This window comes from Sceloporus undulatus, chromosome 2, assembly GCF_019175285.1.
Source record: "Sceloporus undulatus isolate JIND9_A2432 ecotype Alabama chromosome 2, SceUnd_v1.1, whole genome shotgun sequence".
Lineage (NCBI taxonomy): Eukaryota > Metazoa > Chordata > Lepidosauria > Squamata > Phrynosomatidae > Sceloporus > Sceloporus undulatus.
The window spans coordinates 56,199,822-56,219,435 of NC_056523.1; the positions used below are offsets into that span (position 1 = coordinate 56,199,822).

Sequence of the window (19,614 nt, forward strand, 5' to 3'; positions counted from 1 at the left end):
TCACTATAATTCACACATACAAGACAAACAAGAAGGGAATGCTACTTGTTATAAGCAGGCTGCCTGCAGGAAAAAGCCTGCAGTTTTTTGGGGTGAAGCAGGAAAAGAGACCTGCATTGCTCTCTGTAAGGATCCCGATGCAGTTTTCTCCCATCACAGAAAGTGATATCTGAGAAGTATTGGGTATTAATGCTGTAGCCTCCATTGATGTCTCAGTTTTCTGTGTGTCATAATATAAACTACATCACAATGAACCATAGATCACAAAACATCCTAAACATCCAGTGATCTCATTGTGGGGTGGGAAAAAGCAAACTAAAAAGCATAGAAGAAAACCCTTGAAAAACAGGGGTCCACACCTAAGTGCTGAAGCATGTGCTAAACAGCTAATATGTCCAACAGTTTCAGCCGTTAACGCCTTTACAAAGGACAACAATAAGGAGAGATAGAGAATACATTAGACATATATATAACATCAAAAATGTAAAATTTTATAATAACTAATTTCATATGACAATGCTACTTATTTACAGCAAAGGTCTACAGTAATTTCTGATTAAAAGGTCTCCAATATAAATTTACTGGTCACTGAAAGTATAAGAATGGTAAGCTGAGATTTTATCATGAATGTGCACTCACTTTCTCTGGAGGTTTTTAATAAAAAGTTGGATGGTCATCTCTCTACCGTCCTTTTGTTGTGTATTCCGCATGCGAGGGTTGGACTGGATGAACCATGTGGTACCTCCAGATTATGATCTAACATCTGCACCTTCTGATTCATGAAACCCCAACACCCCTCTGCATGTTCTAGAGCAGTGGGGCAAAACCTTTTAGAGGCCAGTGCCCAAACTCAAAGGTGTTCTCACACTGGGGATTATCGGTTAGCTAAGATTCCGTAAGTCTGTCAGATCTATAAATAGTTTTACATTCTGCCAGACAAAACCACAATTATATTGCCCTGTATGCTTTAAAACCAGGCTCAGATTTTATCACTAGCAATTAGCCCTTTAGATTGGCAGAGAACTGACCCATACCCAGGTAGACTGAAAGACTGAGTTGGGGAATAGAGCTTTTATACGGTTTAGCTTAGTATTTATACACAGAGGACATCTCTATGCTTAGTGCTGAGGAGAGAAGAGATGAGGGTAATGACAATACGTGGATTAGATTCCTCTTATTTTTACAGAGACGTAACAAGATAACCAGATGAAGTAGATAAGATAGCCAATGATCTTACCATTATGATGTTGCCAAGTTTTTAAGAACTTCAGGGGGGGGCATTCTCTTGGCCTCATTGCCATAAAAGACATATATGGCGAGGAGACAGGAGAGGGTTTCTTCAGTAGCTGCTCCAGACTATGGAATAGTCTTTCCCAAGGAAGGCCCCATTCCCACTGGCCAGTCAACGGGGTGGAACTGGGTAGATCCAATTGCCCCTCCCCAAATCTCTCCGTTAGTAAGTGCTCACTAGATTTGAGGGGCATTGTAAAACCCAAATGCCTTATCGGTTTAACTTGAGGGCCTGCTGTCCATCAAGCGACTGTCATAGGTGACGTTTGCAGGGGCATTGGCAGTGTGGTTCCCCCTCCTTTTTTTAAAAGAGCCCTGCACAAAATGCCCAAAGTGCGCACGTCCAAATTTAAAACCTCTTTGTGTGTGTGGGTGGTGTGTGTTGTTGTGTTGCATTTGGGTCAGTGCAGGTTATGACTGCCCCTGGCTCCATTTTCAACCCCAAAATGCAAGTTAATGCATCCTGTATCCCCCACTCCTTGTCACCCCAGAATGCCTTGTACACATGTAATAATAATAATAAATAATAATAATAATAAATAATAAATAATAATATAATAGTAATTTCCCCCCCTCGGAGGAATGCCAGAAAAGGGTGCGATTGCCATGCATTCTTTTTTTGCTTTTAAAAGCAATTCAGGGCTAGCCCTGAAGAGCAGTAGCAAAAGCATGTATGGTTTTGCCCGTTGCCTAATTGACAGAGCAAACAAATGTAACATTCGAATTATAGCATTGATTCGCAAAGGAAAAAAAGTCTAGCCCTTTGCAAGATTTCCCCTTTGCTGGAAGCCGCAAATAGAAGGAAAGTGAACAAGCAGCCCCATGTTCTATGCATCTATATATCTGCCTCAAGAAAAAACCATGCGCATATTTTGTCAAAAATAATTTTTAAAATAAAAAAAGGGGGGGTGCCTGAGGAAGCTCTGTTCATGCCCTGCCGTGACCTGAACTGAACTGACCCTTTTCCTCCTGCTAGAGGAGCTTTGCATTGCCTTCCACTGAGGCTGAGAGCAGAGTGACCTGTCAGTTCCAACTGATCCATGGAATCAACTGGGAATAAAGGGAATGCAGTGCAGGCATTCTGACCTCTAGCTCCGCATATAACACTAATAATATAATAAATAATAATAATATAATAATAATAATAATAATCCAGGAGCAAGAGGAATGAAGTAGCACAGTAGCACAAGCAAGCACACAGACATGTCACCCAAAAATCATGCACATAAATTGTCAGAAATAAAAGGGCTCCTTCTGCTGCAGCTGGAGTTCCCTACATCCCCTGGCTTAGCCCCGCATCCCTATTTCCCTGGGCAATCTCCTCCTCCTCTTTCTTCCGACCCCCCCTCCCAAGCTGCCTGGCTCTTCATCCTCCCTCTGCTCCGTTAGAGAATGCCCTCCATGGCTCCCTTCTTCCCAAGGCTTCTTCTACTCCTCCCTCCCCTCTCCTTCCTCCTCCTCCATCATCACTTTCTCCACTCCCCCATCCCTCTTACAGCCCTTTGCAGCGCAAAAGTCACCTGATTTCCCCTTTTGCCTCCTCTAAGCTCCAGTGCTTTGCGTTTTCCTCCTCCTCCTCTTCCTCCCCCTCCCCTCGGATGAGGGGAGGGAATGCTCTGACCTCTGCCTGCCCTCCGACCCTAATCCCTCACTGAATTTGCCCCAATCGTGATCGAGGGCAAGTTCATATTTCGCGGAAACCGGGTCTTTTGGGAAAAGATGGATTTTAGCCCGATTCTGGATACCCCAGGGTAAGGGGCTTTTCCTTGTGCAAGCCTTGACATGGATTGTGACAGAATCGGGCCCAATATGAACTTCATGTGCAAATTTCGAATCCTGAACCGGGTTAAAAGGTAGTCTGAATGGACCCGAAGTTAGACTGACCTGGTCTCTCTCTGTGCTGGCAGATAAGGAGATTTTTGTTTACCCAAATCTTTAAGTGATAACTGTCTGTTGCAGAGGTCTTTTAATTGGGGTGTATTTGCATTTTATTCATCATTATTATATTTCATCAGCCTTTTAAAACTGGTTAAAATTAATTATTTTAATATGATTGCTTAATTAAAAAAACTTTTATATTATCAAAAACAGTATCTTGTAACTCAAGCTGTGAGCTGCCTTGCATGTCATGTTGGGAGAAATGTGAGGATTAAATAAATAAAGAAGGTAAATTTAGAAGGGTTGTAAGTTCATTTCAATGAGGCAGCCCAACCCATTGTTCCTTAAAATATCCAGCAGCTGAACCTTCAAGACAAGGTGAAATAAGTACAGTACAAGCAAGTAAACTATGAAGAGAGGTGCACTCACAGTAATGACATGAAATGCATTCCCAGATAGCCACTGAAGTCATTCCCATAAAGATCATAGAAAAAAACCCTTCTCCATTCTTAAAAAAACCCTACTTCTAATAATGTTAAGTATTTGCTTATTTTTAAATTTGTCTTCAGTGCATGTATTTTTTTTTAAAAAAATTGTGAGTCATCTTGGGAAATTGTTGAAGTACAGTATGTGCTAGAAAAATCCTAACTAAATAAATCACAGCTTTAGAGTTCTGTCTCTTCTTTTCTGGGGACTTAAGCTGAAAAGCAAGAAAATACCTACTCAGATTGCTGCAATGCCTCCTAGAAAGCAGGTCTAGTTGTGCCAACATTTTGCTTCATCTTTCTGTCTACCTTGGATTCCTTCTCCCAGCCTTTACACCACGCAAACAGAGAAACAATGTCCCAGGGGACTTGGTTTACCTGTTTCTTTTCTTTTAAAAGTCCTTATCTGGAAACAAAGACCAAAGCCTCAAGGCAGGTGGTTGAAGAATGATTCTTGTGGGATCACATGACCCACCATTGTTCACACAAAATCTTCTACTGATTCCAGAGATGCTTCCTAAAGTAACTTGTTCAGGCTCCAGAAGAGCTCTTATTGTCCCATTGCAAAAGCAAGGGAGGAGCCGCAGCAACCCCTCCTTGCTTAAAAACACTGCACTTAAAGCATTTCCCACCGGCTCATTAGCTCTTGGTTGTTCAGGGCTACTCTCCATTTTTTATTTTTGAAGGGGAATCCTGCTCCATAGCATTCTAGATTTAAAGTTGTTCACAGACTACATTGCCAATTAAACATATGTACACACAGTCACACAGATAAGAGCACAGACATACACATGCAACACTCAGTTCTATAACCAAGCCAGCCCCTTCACCTTCCTCCGACCAGTCACCCAGACTGTAACAGTCCCCTGCTCAAAAGCATGATTAATCAAAGAAGGGCAGCTTGTCCCAATTAAATGAATGGAGTTCATTAAACAAGGAATGGATGAGATTGCCAAGAGTTTTGGATCTGGCCTCAGGCCTAGAATTGAAGCCATTATTGGATCTTTTGGTAGAGCAAAGTATGTCCCAAGACATCAGCTGCAAATTTGACAGAAAGGGCTTCCTATACATCTGCCTCTTTTTTCAGACCTGTTCTGTGCAGACAACAGACAAGCAGAGATGATACAGATCAGGATGTGGCTATGGAGGGGAGGGAGATTTAGGGCATTGTCTCTCTATGACAGAATTCTGTCCAATGAAATTTTCCTTCAGTTCCCAAATTTCTAGCATTGTAGAGAGTGAGGCATTGAAAATCATTCACACTTAGGATTCTTATACTTGATATGCTCACATTTCCTTATCTGGCTCTTATCTTTGGATGCCTAAAATTTACTTCTAAATGCTCGACTGAAGTTTTATGTTGCTGCAATGATAGAAATTTGAGGACTGAAGGAAAATTTTACTGGAGGGGAGCAGAATCCTTATGGGAGGGTAGTGTCCTCATTTTGCTCTCCCTTGTAGCTACACCCCTGACAATATCCTGCACATGTAGCTGTTGAGAAAAGTAAATTGATGTGATAAATTTTGAACTGGTCATACTCAAAGTCATGACAAATTACTTTTCTGGACAACAACTCCTTTAAAAAGTCAGCATTGCATAGTGGCTTGAGCAGTGGACATGACTCTGGGGATGAGGGTTCAAATCCTTGCTTGCCCATGGAAACCACTGGGAGATGTTGGACCACTCACATCATCTCAGCCTCAGAGGAAAACAGAAGTACAACCCCACTGAACAAATCTTGCCAAGAAAATTCTGTGATAAGTTCAGTCATAAGACAGAAATGGCATGAAGGCACACAAGAAAAACAACTAGAATGCTCCTGCAAGGCAGTATGATGGTGGCTAGGTATGACTAGCTTTGGGCACCTGGCTGTCTCTTGATGGGAATGAATTCCAAATCCAGGTCTTCAGAAGAATCAGTGCAGACTTTTACTTTGTATAGCCCAGATCCAAGGCAATGTTCTTAATAAGTGCACTTACAGGTAAACAGAAACTCACAGAGAACCACAGTACTAAATGTCATGCTTGCTTCAACAAGTGTTTTGATTCTTCTGGTCAGAGAAACAAGGCAAAGCCAAGGGAAGAGGCCCTGGTGATTACAAATGTTTGATTAGCTGTCAAAGTCAGCCCAAAATCTGTGGACTCTTAATGAAGTGATCTAGTTAGAAGGAAATAATCAACACAAGGCCACTAGTGAATTGGTCCCTGTATGCATTCTACAAAAGTCTGGTCTAATATGATAAAAATAGTTTTGAATGTTAAAACAAAAATATGATTGTTCCATGGTCAGGATAAGCCCCAAATTAATACCTGTTGTGGTGCTGCCTAATCATCATCCTGTTCTGGAAATTAGTGGGAAACAGAATTAAATTTGTCCTAGATTGTATTCTCATGCCTTGGCATCCATCATCTTGTAGTGGGCAACTTTCCAGCAGCTTGGAGGCTAACCATACTTCAGCATTTATGGTTTTGGAGAGCCACAATTGTGGGCAGGAGACTGGTGTTGCAACTAAGAATGACTTATCACTGAAAGTACTGTTTGAATTGAGGATCTTCATTTTGTTGTTAAGGAATGGAATGCAGAACTCCAATATCTTTAAAATATCTGATCAGAGTTCCTTGAATTCTGTGAAACATAAGTGTGTGACACATAGAAATCATTTTTACCCATCCACATATGGATATCTTTTTGTAGTTTTAATGTTTAACCAATCAATAAATTAGATTAACTAATTTAAGCATATTTATATCTCTAGCGGACTACAGAGGTTTGGTTCTGCCCCCCCCCCCCCCCCCAATGGCTAGGAAAAAACATGGACATCCCATTTTAATCAGGGGGGGGGGGGGCAACATGCATTTGTCTGCATGCATGCATTGCAATTAAATGATATGGAGTGTGGTGAGCTGTGGATGCCCTAATCTGTGGATCACTCACCCACCAGTGTGGTCGACCCATTGTATGACAAACAAAGGTATGCAGTAGATTGAGTATGTGAGAAATATTATATTTAGCATAAATACTTCTATTTAACATAAATATGTAACATCATTAAAGAGGTATTCCCCTTTTGTTTCATATTCGATGAAATGCCTCTTTAAAAATGATGCAAAGTATGACACCCTTCCAAAAGTTTTTAAAACTATTGTTTTATTATCTTTCCTGCATGCTAATATATGGAAAACAAACTGAAACATGTGTTTATTAATTATTGATTAGTTAACTCAGATTCATACAAATGATTGACCAAATTTCAGTAATAAACCTGCACTTTCTGTGTACATAAGGTCCACATGTTATATGCTATTGCCCAGTAGAATGAGTGGATGGGGTGAAGACAAAGGGGTAGAACATTTAATAATTCATATCTACTGGATCAATTATGACTTTACCTCCTCTGTTCATTTATTTCTCTTCATCAAAGCTACTTGTCAGTTTCACTTGAGTTAAGAGCAGAGAAAGTTGTAGGGAAATTGGTAGTAATGAAGTAGAGGTTTCAATCCATCTTCGAAATGTCATGAAAGACCAGGGAAAAGAAAAGTACAGTGGGGTGAATGGGCAGGAAATGGAGATACAAATATAGGGAATTAAGGATCAGCATCAAAACTAGGGAATTGGATAAGGGCAGGGAATATAGATGAAAAAACAAATGACACATGGAATGAAGAACCATATGATGATGAACCCCAAATGCTAAAAAGCGAGATGAGATGGAAGCTCCAGTAAGAGAAATTGGGAAAAATTAATCACCAGGAACAGATGGTATACCAATTGAAGTGATACAATCCACACAGACAGAATCAGAATCAACTTTAGTGTTAACTAATATATGTCAACAAATGCAGAAAACAAAACAGTGGCCAACAAACTGAAAATGATCAATATACATCCCCATCCACAAAAAAAGAGACACACAAACTTAGCATTTATAGACTATAGCGAAGCCTTTGACTGCATAAACCATGAAAAGCTATGGATGGTTTTGAAGACATGGGATCTGATAGTCTTGATGAGAAATCTCTACTTAGGTCAAGAGGTTAAAGTCAGAACAGAATGTGGAGAAACAGAATGGTTCCCAATTGTCAAGGGGGTTGGGCAAGGCTGCATTCTATCATCCTATTTTTTCAACTTCTCTCTCTCTCTCTCTCTCTCTCTCTCTCTCTCTGGCTTTTCTTCGCGAACGAAGATTCAGGAAGTACACATCCCGCGCTTTCTACAAGCGCATTGATGACTAAAAAGGCCAATACGAGATAAACAAGCCCAGTTGCCGAAAGCACAGCAGAAAGTCTCCTTGGGTGATATTTCCAGGTTGTGATTCTTTCTGCGTTGTCATTTCTCTTTGAGACTCATTTGGTGTGAGATTTCAAAAAAGGCTGCAGCATTGTGGATAGTGTGTCTCCATGCCTCCCGGTATGAGGCCAGGGCGGACCATTGTTGGTGATCAATTTGGCTGAGCCTGAGATGTTGTTTCAGGGAGTCGTTGTATCTCTTCTTAGGGGCGCCCCTCTTACGCTGATCCATGGTGAGTTCACCATAGAATACTATTTTTGGGAGGTGATGGTCCTTCATCCTAGAAATGTGTCCTGCCCAGCACAGCTGCGTCCTCAATAGCATGGCCTCAGTGCTGGTGATCCCTGCTTGCTCAAGGACAGCAACATTTGTCACATAGTCAGTCCAGTGTATATTTAGAATTGTGTGTAAACAGCACTAATGAAAGCATTTGAGGAGTCGTAGATGTTGGCGATAGGTGACCCACGTTTCAGACCCATAAAGGAGAATTGATAGTACAATGGCTCTATACACACTGATTTTTGTGCTTCGCCTCAGGTGTTTGTTACTCCAGATTCTTTTGTGAAGCCTTCCGAATACACTATATGCCTTTGCCAGTCTGTGATCGATCTCTTTATCAGTCTTGGCATCTGAGGAGATGATGCTTCCCAGGTAGGTGAACTGCTGGATGGACTTAAGCACAGATTTGCCTACAGAGATGTGGGGATGGTAGTGTTCTTCCTGTGGCGCAGGCTGGTAGAGAACTTCCATTTTCTTCAGACTGACTTCCAGCCCAAATTGCTCTGCAGCTGTTGCAAAACAAGATGTTAGGCGCTGCAAAGCTGCTTCTGTATGGGCAACGAGGGCAGCATCGTCAGCAAAAAGCAGCTCACAGACTAGATAGTTTAGAGTCTTAGTGCAGGCCCTCAGGCGGCTTAAGTTAAACAAGCTAACATCAGTACGGTAGCGTATATAAATGCCTTTGTCTGCTTCGAGATCTGCCGTAGCCCTTTGGAGCATCATGCTGAAGAAGATTGTAAATAGACTTGGAGCGAGAACACAACCTTGTTTCACACCATTAGTTATTAGAAAGGGCTCCTAGAGAGCATCGCCATATCTGACTTGACCTTGCTGGACTTTATGTAGCAGGATAATCATTTTGAGGAATTTGGGGGAGGGGCATCCTAGTCGTTCCAGGATCTGCCACAGACCTTTTCTACTCACGGTGTCTAAGGCTTTGGTGAGGTCAACAAATGCTACATAGAGTCCTTTGTTCTGTTCTCTACATTTCTCTTGCAGTTGTCTAAGGGCAAATGCCATGTCTGTAGTGCTTCTATTAGCTCTAAAGCCACATTGGCTTTCAGGGAGCAGTTCTTCTGCAATAGCAGGAACTAATCTGTTCAGGAGTATCCTTGCAAGGATTTTTCCAGTGATGGAGAGCAGTGTTATACCTCGATAGTTTGAGCAATTGGATTTTGCTCCTTTTTTCTTATACAGGGTGATGACTGCATTACGGAGATCTGATGGCAGTTCACCTTTTCCCAAGCGACTCACAAGGAGCTCGTGGAGTTTAGCATGGAGTACATGACCTCTGTGTTTCCAAGCTTCAGGTGGAATTCCATCAATCCCGGTTGCCTTGCCATTTTTCATCTGTTGTATGGCCTTAAGAGTCTCTTCCAAAGTGGGAGCTATGTCCAATTCATTTTTCATTGTTGTTGTGTCATATGTTGAATAGTTGAGTCTTGGACTACTCGGTTGGCACTAAAGAGGCTTTGGAAATGTTCAACCCATCGATTCAGAATGTAAGCTTTATCTGTACAGTCAGCCCTTCTTATACACGGATTCAAGCATTAAAAAAAAAGTATAAATTTCAAATATCAAACCTTTATTTTCCATTTTTATAAGGGACACCATTTTGTTATGTCATTATATTTAATAGGACTTGAGCATATACGGATTTTGTTATACACAGTGGATCTTGGAACCAAACCCCAGCGTATAACAAAGGTCCACTGTAATTAGTGTTTGACCATCTGTACTGTATAGGGAGCTTTGCACCTGATATGTAGGTCCAAACACTGTTTTAAGAGCTTCGTAAAATCTTCTGGAATCACCCAGATCTGCACAACGTTGTGTCTTTTCTGCTAAATTAATCCACCACTTGTTCTGAATGTCTCAGAGTTTTTGTCGGAGTTGACTATATGCAAGTGTACAACTTGTACACTGAAAATATAATACAAAAAGCAGGTTTAGATTCAGAAGAAGGGGGAATGAAGATAGGAGGAAGGAACATCAACAGTCTAAGATATGTGGATGATACCATACTATGAGTTGAAAACATGACAGACTTAGAATAGTTACTAAGAAGAAAATGCAGAGGAGAACAAAAGTTAAAGAAGAAAGCGCAAAGGCAGGTTTGCTGCTGAAAACAAAAAAAGAAAAGAAAAATAATGAACATGGAAGATCTGCATAAATTCAACTTAGACATTATATTCACGTTTTAACATGACAAGAGTGAATATATGCTTGTTTTAATGTGAATGGCGCATGTTCTTTCAACCATTCTTCCCTCCCCCAACCTCTTTTGTAAATCGTGGGATTCCCTGGTTCCTCTCTCTCACTCGACTAAATATGCTATGCTCCAGTCATCTGGTGTCTCACTGAGCATGCGCAAGGGTGCCAATTCACAATTAAGAACCCACCAATGTGATGGCTTACTTTGCACAGAATCTGGGTCGCATTCGGGAAGGCCATTACAGCAAATTTAAGATGTGATAAGTAATCACGTAATTGCATGAATTTTCGAATTGACCTCACTATTTTCTCTTTTGAAATTGAGAGCCTCCCGTCCCATGTGATATCCTCCAAAGCAGGAGGTGCCTCATTCAGTTCTCACTGCTTTCCATCCATAGACCAGATGCACATACCTGTGCTTAGAAAAGAATACTCCATCCTGTCCCCAGGCAGAACAAGTGCCTTCTATGAAGTGAAAGAGTCCAGGTGTGAATAAGACACTTACCAGCAATCCCTTCCCCCATTTTAATTCATACAAAAGCCAAGAAAAGAAGGAGGCAGGGAGGGTACTGGTGTCATTGAACACCAGACACTCCCCCCTCCCTCTCTCCAAGAGGAAACACTTTCGGTCAGGAACTTTTGTGAGAGAGGAACTTCTGGAATCTGAGGCTGCAGGCAACTCACATGCTTCCCTCCATTGTCTCCATGGACACGGCAATAATCCTGTGGAGACACAACAGACACAGACTCAGCAGCATAACCCAAAAGAAGGCCAAAAGAAGGAGGAGAAGCAGAGATAGATAGTATCTGGCTGCTAACCCTTTGTTTTAAATAATTCAGAAAACATAGCACTTCACTGCCCACATTAATGGACACAGCTGGGATTCCAGTGACCCTAATACGAATGGCAAGTTCCATTCTCTGAGTGGCATACACAGCACTACCTGTAAACAAAACAGGATTGAGGGAATCTCATGATTTGTAGAATTACCAAAGAACTTTGAAAGGGAGGCACTTCCAAACAGTCCAATAATGATTTTTATGCAGAAGTTCCCTGAGACCTTAAAATTGTTTCAAAAGTTCCTCCTGAGTAAAAAGTTTGAGAAAGGTTGGGATAGAATATCATGGAGAAGAGTGCATGGCTAACTGCTTTTCCAGAACACCGAAGACAAATATGACAGACTCCAATATATTTTGCAGATCTATCTTGTATTCAAAGAGCATTGCAGTTGCCATACACAAAGAGTGGTCTTTAAATAAATTGTGTTTTATAAGGTGGGCAGAGAGCAGCCCTCCAGATGTTGTTGGACTGCCATTGCCAGGATTCGTTGTCTTTTGACTATGTTGAGTAGGGCTGAACAGAGTGGTAGGACATCAGTGTCTGGGGGGCCACACCTTGCCTACCCTGACGTATTGGCTAAGAATATGAGAGGTGGTGAGTCACGAAATCTCAGTGAGCTGGAAGGGGCCTCATCAGGTCCAACCCCTGCTTAATGCAGGATTTCCAACTACAGCATCCCCAGTAAGTAGCTGTCCTGCCTCTTTCTGAAGATGCCCAGAGAAGGAGACTCCACCACCTCCCTAAGTAATTGGTTTCATCACTGAACCACTATTACTGTCAAGACATTCCTTCTAATGTTTAATAAAAATCTACCCTCCTGCAACCTAAAACCATTAGGTCTAGTTCCACTCTCTGAGGCAAAAGAAAACAAGCCAGCACACTCCTCTTTGAGATATTTAAAAAGTATGATCATGTCATTCTTCAGTCCTCTCTGCAAGAAGCTGAACATGCTGAGCTCTTTCAACCTTTCCTCATATAATTTGTTCCCCACACCAGTTTCTATCCTCACCTACTCTGATCCCACACTAATTTGTCTATTTGATGTCACTCCAACAGTCTTTGCAAATAAGCCTACAACCAGTACTGGGACCAACTTCCCAGGAGGAAGGTTTCCATCCATCTGAGCCAAACTTACCAGGGCCTACTCCCACAGAGAGATGCCAAGAAAAAGAAAGACAATGGTGTTCTCTGTGGTTAAGTAGGAAGCAGGCTCCTAACAGAGAACACCTCAAAACTGAGACGGGCTACAAATATCCCAGCACTTTCCTCAGTCTAGCATGGTTGACAACCATCCTTCATGCTCGGGAAATGCCTTGCTGTTGCCTTGAACCTTGACTGCCTGTTGCCTGGAACTCTGCTCAGACCTGGACTACTCTTTCCAGGGTGACTAGATGTCCTCCTTTTCCTGGATATGTCCTACATTTCAACCTACTACCCAGCAGGAATTTCAAAATGTCCTCCATTTTGATCATGACTAAGAAGCATGAATATACATTTATATTATTGTTTTTAGCTTTTATTTGGTAATATCCTGCATTTTTCTCAAATGACCTGCATTTTGTGGTGCTTTGTCCTCCTTTGTGATTGTGACATACAAACTATTTGTGTGTCAGAATGGCAATTCCAATTTCAATTTGAACTGATATTCTCTCATACAAATAGCTAATTTGAATTGACATTCTCACACACAAATGGCTTACATAGGTTTGTGTTTGTGTTTTCCACTCCAAACATGCATCTGAGGAAGTAGGCTGAAGTCTATAATAGCTGGTGAACAGCTATTGCCAGCATGAAAATGGCCTGGAGATGTCTTAGTGTGCAGTTATGAGCTTCGATTTCTATATTCTTCATGTTCCAAGGATCCTTATCCTGGATGAGGGTGAGCATTGGACCCTCTTTGAATTCATCTGCCTTTGGCAGCTAGCCATGCATTCACTCTCCTTTGTACTTGACCTAACTGGCTACTAGTGATCATCCAGTACAGCCTGAGGCAAAAATTGGGAGTCATACTTCTCATATCATGTTGACATGAGGGTGGGGGATTGGCAGGAGAGGCAAAGAGTGATATTGGAGAAAGTGAGCAATTCATAGAAAAAGATAATAGCCTGGAATACATAATAAGGAGGGACAAGTATCAGAAGAAGTGGGAATCAGAGGACTGGCTTTCTACAGAGATAATCTGGTGGTGTGAGCCAGAAAGCAATTTCATTTCTGCATGGAAGTGTTGGATGAGACGGATACCAGATCATTTGAGCTCTCAGTGCTGGACACTCACCAAATAACAAAGGAATGTGATTATTCCTCCCTTCATACACACTGCACCCAGCCTTCTGCCAGTCTCTTCTCTGTGCCTCTTTGTTCTTCATGGCTACCCATAGCTTCAGGCCGATACTTGTAGCACAGATATTTTCAGCTCAATCTAATGAGGAAGGGGAAAAAAGAGGGAGGGGGTGATGATATTTCCTGTACTCCCATCAGTTCAAAAAAGCGAGGAGAAGCCAAAGCTTGAAAAAGTCACTTTGGAGGGCTATTATTGCTAGTGTGCCCCACAGCTCACTGAGGAATTCTGGCAGTTGTAGTACAAGAAAGTAACTTTTCCAAGTTCTGGGAGCATCTCCTGAGATACTGTTTAATCTTCCACTTTAGTGGATGAAAGGTTTCCACTCAAGCAGCAACCTCTGTTCCCTTAAAGCAAAATGGAAAAATGTCAAGGCTTGGCAGCTCCCACACAAAGCAGCTGCTGAGAGCTTCAAGAGGGAGTTCCATTCAGTCTTTCTTACTTACCATTATTTCCTACTACATGGACCCTCTTGTTAGTGCATCCTCATTTCTGAGAGGAAGATGGAGAATGCATCCCATTCCTCTGCAAAAATCAATGTTCCTGCAGGATGGCACAATGAATAGGGTGGCAATAGGAAGCAAGAAGACAGGGGATGAAAAAAAATCCACACAGTTTCTTCTTTTGGTTTTAAACCTGAGTTATCTTTTCAGTCAGCACTGGCTGGAAATGTATGTGTGTAACAAATAGTCTCAGGGTGCTTCCACATCACCTTTCTCCTCCACAATGTTTATCACATATTTGTTCCACTTTTACAGAGAATCTAAACAATGTAATTGCCAAGTCCCTGGGATCCAGTAGTTTCTGTATTGCCCTTCCTTCTTTTCTTCAGATTTGATTTGCAATTATTTTGTTAGACTTAAAAATGCAATTGCAATGCCAATGTGAGCTGGTAAATGACTGGAGTTTTACCTTAACTAATCCTTTAATTAATGGTTTCCTACTTTGCATTGCAATTTAAAATGACTTCTACTCCTTGACTTGTGACCCTTCATTTAGCATCTTCCTGTTCTAGAAGGTGGCCATGACATTCTTGAATTGTATCTTTATTAATCAACTTCTGTCCCTCGCTTAGAGCTTGTGTGTCGGGGGTGTTATTTTATTATTTCCTTTTTGCAGCCCCCAAATTGCATATTTTTCTGTTGTCTGTTTAAAGATTGCAGTGGTTCTGTAGTGATATTAGTTCAGATATCAGTTATTTCAGGCACGAAATCTGAGGTATCTACTGAAGTGCAGGTTAAGAATTTCATAATCATGAGAGTGAACTGGAAGCAATAAATTAAAAAGAACAGAAGCAGGGAATCTGAAGCAATTTCAAAATAGAAGGATATGACAGAAGCTATTAATTAAAGCAATGGTACTCAAACATTTTATCCTTGGACCTCCCTTTACATCTACATGTGGACGTCAACCTTTCTTCTCAATGTAGTATACAAATAAAAGCATTTTGTTTAATTTAGTGTGCGTATTTTCATTAGCACATTAATGTACATTCATACTTCAACAGTTTATAAAGAAAGTAACATCATTCAAATTAGAAAAGATTTATTTAAGTAAATTCAATATTTAACACAATTCATATGTAAATTTTACACCTAAAAAACTGGGATATGGAAGAGGAGGAGGAGGGACCCGAGCTTCCAAACCTGAGGAACCTGAGCAACTCTCGCATCCTCACCATTTGACAATCACTGAATTAAAGGGGAAATTGCAAGGAGAAGAAGAGCATTTGATAAATCAGAGATCATACTTGGGCCTACAGATATGTTCATGTTAGGCCCATGTGACAAACATGTTGAGATTGTAATAGGGAATACAGCACTATTTTAAGTGCTATGTGCTATCAGCAGTACATTTATAACTCCAGCCGCATTCACACTCACATTTTTGTGCCAAGATTTGATGATGCAATACCAAATGAGTTCCCACTATGTTTATCCCGATCAAATCTCTCCATTGCAATTCAACCCTGTTGATGTTCACATTACCATTTGTATCCATTTAAAATGAAGTTGCCATTTCGATTGTTCTCATTTTAAAAAAAAGTCAATCAAATTATGAGCGTCTACATTACACTGTTTGGGTGATATTTTCCCAGTGTAGAAACTGCCTTGCCAAGAAACCCCCATGTTGCTTCTCCTAGAGGGGATTCCCCCCATCAGCCTCAGATGATGGCAATAACAAGCCATTTGAAGTTTGCCCTTCAAATCACAGGATCACCTCAGCAAACCATGATTTTGGAAACATTCCAGTGCAAACCCCCATACCAGAAGTATGGAATGAATGGATGCAGAGATGATAGCCACAAGGAAACCCCCCAAAGTTCACATTTGTTGAGACTAGGGGTGGACTACATTTTTAAGCTTCTCTTCAGGGCCTCCCAGGGCTCCATGTTTTTGCTATGAAATACTCCCGAATGGCCTCTGGGATGTAGAGAGCATTTCCACCATGGCTGGAAACATTTTGTGAATTAAAAAATTAAAATAAAACGTGGGTCTCTAAATGCCCTCTTGGGATAATCAGAAGCATTTCTGCCACATTTTGTATAGCCTATGGGCCAAACTAGATAATGGAAAACATTTTTAAAGGGTACTGAACAGGCCTAAAATGGCCCAGAAAAGCACTCCTCCAAATGTTGAAAATTCCCCCATGCCCCCACAGAGTGTTTGGGGGCCATTTGTAGCAGACCCCCCCCCCCTCACTTTTTGGTCTTTTCTTTTTGCAGGGGATGTGGTGGAGAGGTGTGGCCCTCGAGGTCTCCTGGAAACCAGTGTGGCCCTCTAGCATTTCACAGTTGCCCATCCATGCTTTAGACCAACCTGGATGAACTCTTTGTCTAAGTCACAGTCAGAACAAGAATTTCTTCTGGTAGGAAGTATACATAAAATCTCTTCTTCTTTTACCTCCCCCACACCCAAGTGTGCCTCAGAGGTTTTTGCAGATTACAACTCTCAGAATCCTCTTTCCAGCATGGCCAGCATACTGACTGGTGGATATTGCAAGCTGTAGTCCAAAAAATGACTTGGTCAGGCTGTGGCATACATGCCCACGTGCACACATGCTCTGTTGAGCTCTCCATATTTGTCTTAATCCTGTAATGACAAGATGTAATCCCTTGACTATGAGGTAAGGGGAGCTTGCCTAGGACCTCTCCCTTGTGCCTTTATTTTCAAGCTAAGAGAACAGACAATGTATTCAGGGGCTGCTCTGAAGGCACGCACGGTTCTCTGCTCTTAGTAGGCTGAGACTTGGCGACTCTGTACTAAGCCTTTAAATACAAAGAACTCTCAAGCAAGGAGTAAATCCCCCATGGCGACAAGCAACATGGGGGCACCGAAAGCAATGGGCCCAGGGCAAGGCTCCACAGTGATGCCACCAGCAAAGCCTCAGCATCCCTAATTACATTCAAGAGCAAAGCAGCAAAATTAAAGGGAGTATCACAGACACTGGCGCCCACTTTGCCGAGGTGGCTCCCCTAATTACATCTATGCTGAGCACCTCCCTTTCCTTTTGCCCCTCAGTCTCCTTTGGGAGGGGGCCCCCAGTCTGAAAATAAGATCCTTGCACTATGCAGAAAAGACCAGGGTGAGCAGCAGAATATGAATAATCATTGTAGAAAACCAGAGCTAAGAAAGGTCCACAACTGTCAGAGTCCCCCAGCCAACTCAGGGGTTGTGCAGACCTCCCCAAAGGGGCAGCTTGCAGCTGCCCCTTTTACAGCCAGATCTGGCCTTTGCAGGGCCATGATAGTTGTGGCGCCATGGCTTTACTGTTCTCCTTTGATGCTGTATTGTGTGAATGCAGTGCCAGAGGAGTGCTGGGATGCCGTGAACCATGTGGAGTGGTGCACAGCATCACACCACCCTGGGGCGAAGTCGGGGCATGCATCATGTGGACACTATGCCTTGACTCCACTCCCAAGTTGGCCTTTAAGGCCGGTTTGCACAGGGACTGAGATATTCTGGGTGTTCTGATCAAAAGAGCTACTTTTCTAAGTCCTGAGTAGAATCATGAGAATGAAGAAATCAGATTCGTCGCATCTGTGTACATTTTATAAAAATGGTGTGTCCATACCAAACCCTGGGATTGCAGCAGTTTAAAATTTGAAAATAAATAAATAAATAAATAAATACATTCAAATAAAAGAATCATAGAGCTGGAAGAAACCACAAGGCCCATCTATTCCAACCCCTTGCCATGCAGGAAGACACAACCAAAGCACTCCAGACAGATGGCCATCCAGCCCCTGCTTAAAGACCTCCAAAGGAAAGGACTCTACCACTCTCCCAGGCAGCATGTTCCATTGTCAAATAGCACTCACTGAATGTTTCAATGGGATCTCTTTTCTTGTAGTTTGAATTGACTGCTCTGAAAATCTCCAAAAAAAGAAAAAGAAAAAAAGAAAAAGAAACTCCTTCACCCTCCAAGGCATCATGTTCCACAATCAAACTGTTCTTAATATCAGAAAGTTCTTGTTTAGATGGAATCTCTTTTTCTGTAGCTTGAATCCATTGCTCTGTGTCCTAGTTTCTGCAGCAGCAGCAAACAAATTTGCTCCTTCTTCCATATGACATACTTTCAAATATTTTAAAAATGGCTATCATGCCACCTCCTAACCTTTTCTTCTCCAGGATATACATACCCAGCTCCCTAAGCCTCTCCTCATAGGGCATGGTTTCCAAACCTTTCACTGTATTGGTCATTCTCCTCTGGACATGCTCCAGCTTGTTCACATCCTTGTTAAATGGTGATGCCCAGAACTGGACACAGTATTCCAGCTGAGCTCTGACCAAAGCAAACTAGAGCAGTACTATTACTTCTCTCGATCTAGACACTATTCCTCCATAGATGCAGCCTAGAGTTGCATTGATTTTCTTAGTTGCCATATCACATTGCTGATTTCTATTCAGCATGCAGTCCACTAGGACTTCTAGATCCCTTTTGCATGTATTGCCATCAAGCCAGGTGTCATTCATGCTATATCTGTGTATTTCATTTTTACTGTCCAACTTTAGTCCCCTACATTTCTCCCTGTTAAAACTCATTTTGTTAGTTTGGGCTCAACTATCTAATTTGTCAAGGTCATTTCAAATTCTGATCCTGTTTTCTGAAGCATTAGCTATCCCTCCTAATTTAGTGTCAGCTGCAAATTTGATAAGCATGCCCTCTATTCCATCATCCAAGTCATTGATAAAGATGTTAACTAACACTGTCAACCAACTACAGATCCACTTAACAGTAGTTTTTTTCTAACCCATTTTTAAATGGCTTTTTTTTTTTTGCAAGAATATAATGAGGGACTTTGTCAAAGTTCTTAATGAAATCAAGATATGCTATAGCCACAACATTCTCTTTATCTACCAAGTTTGTACCTCTATCAAAAAAGAGATGAGATTAGTCTGGCATGAGTTGTTTTTGAGAAACCCATATTGATTTCTAGTGATCACATTTTTCCTTTCTAAGTGTTCACAGACTGTCTGTTTAATGATGCACTAGAATCTTTCTTGGCATTGATGTCAGTAATTATTTGGATCCTCTTTTTCCCCATTTTTTGAATATGGGACAACATTTACCCTCCTCCAGTTTGTTGGGACTTCTCCTGTTCTCTAGGAACTCTAAAAAATTATTGGCAGTAGTTGGAGATTAGTTTTGCCAGTTCTTTTAAAAGAAACAAAAACATGTGGGATACATTGCCACACCCAAAATGCTCACCAATGATTCCTTGCCATCCTGGATGAAAGTTACAAATGCAAGGTTTTCTTCTATGCCCAGCTTTGTTCAACAATTTTATAAACAACTTGGATGAAAGAGCAGAAAGAATAATTGTCAGATCTGCAGAGAACACCAAATTGGGAGAGGTAGCTAATACATTAAAAGGCAGAATAAAAATTCAGGGTGAAGTTAACAAATAAAATGAATTCTGACAAATAAAATGACTTTGAAACAGATAAAATTGGTTAAAACAAACAAAATGAATTTCTATGGGGATCAATGCAAAATT

General features: G+C 41.4%; 1 protein-coding gene across 1 annotated transcript in view; it reads right to left on the minus strand.

The window, feature by feature from the left end:
• Nucleotides 1-4,115, minus strand: part of COL7A1 (collagen type VII alpha 1 chain) — a 172,616-nt gene extending 168,501 nt beyond the window's left edge. The window contains exon 1 of the mRNA XM_042453283.1: nucleotides 4,032-4,115. The gene's annotated coding sequence lies outside the window, so the exon portion shown is untranslated. The remainder of the gene's footprint in view (nucleotides 1-4,031) is intronic.
• Between the last annotated feature and the right edge of the window lie 15,499 nt (nucleotides 4,116-19,614).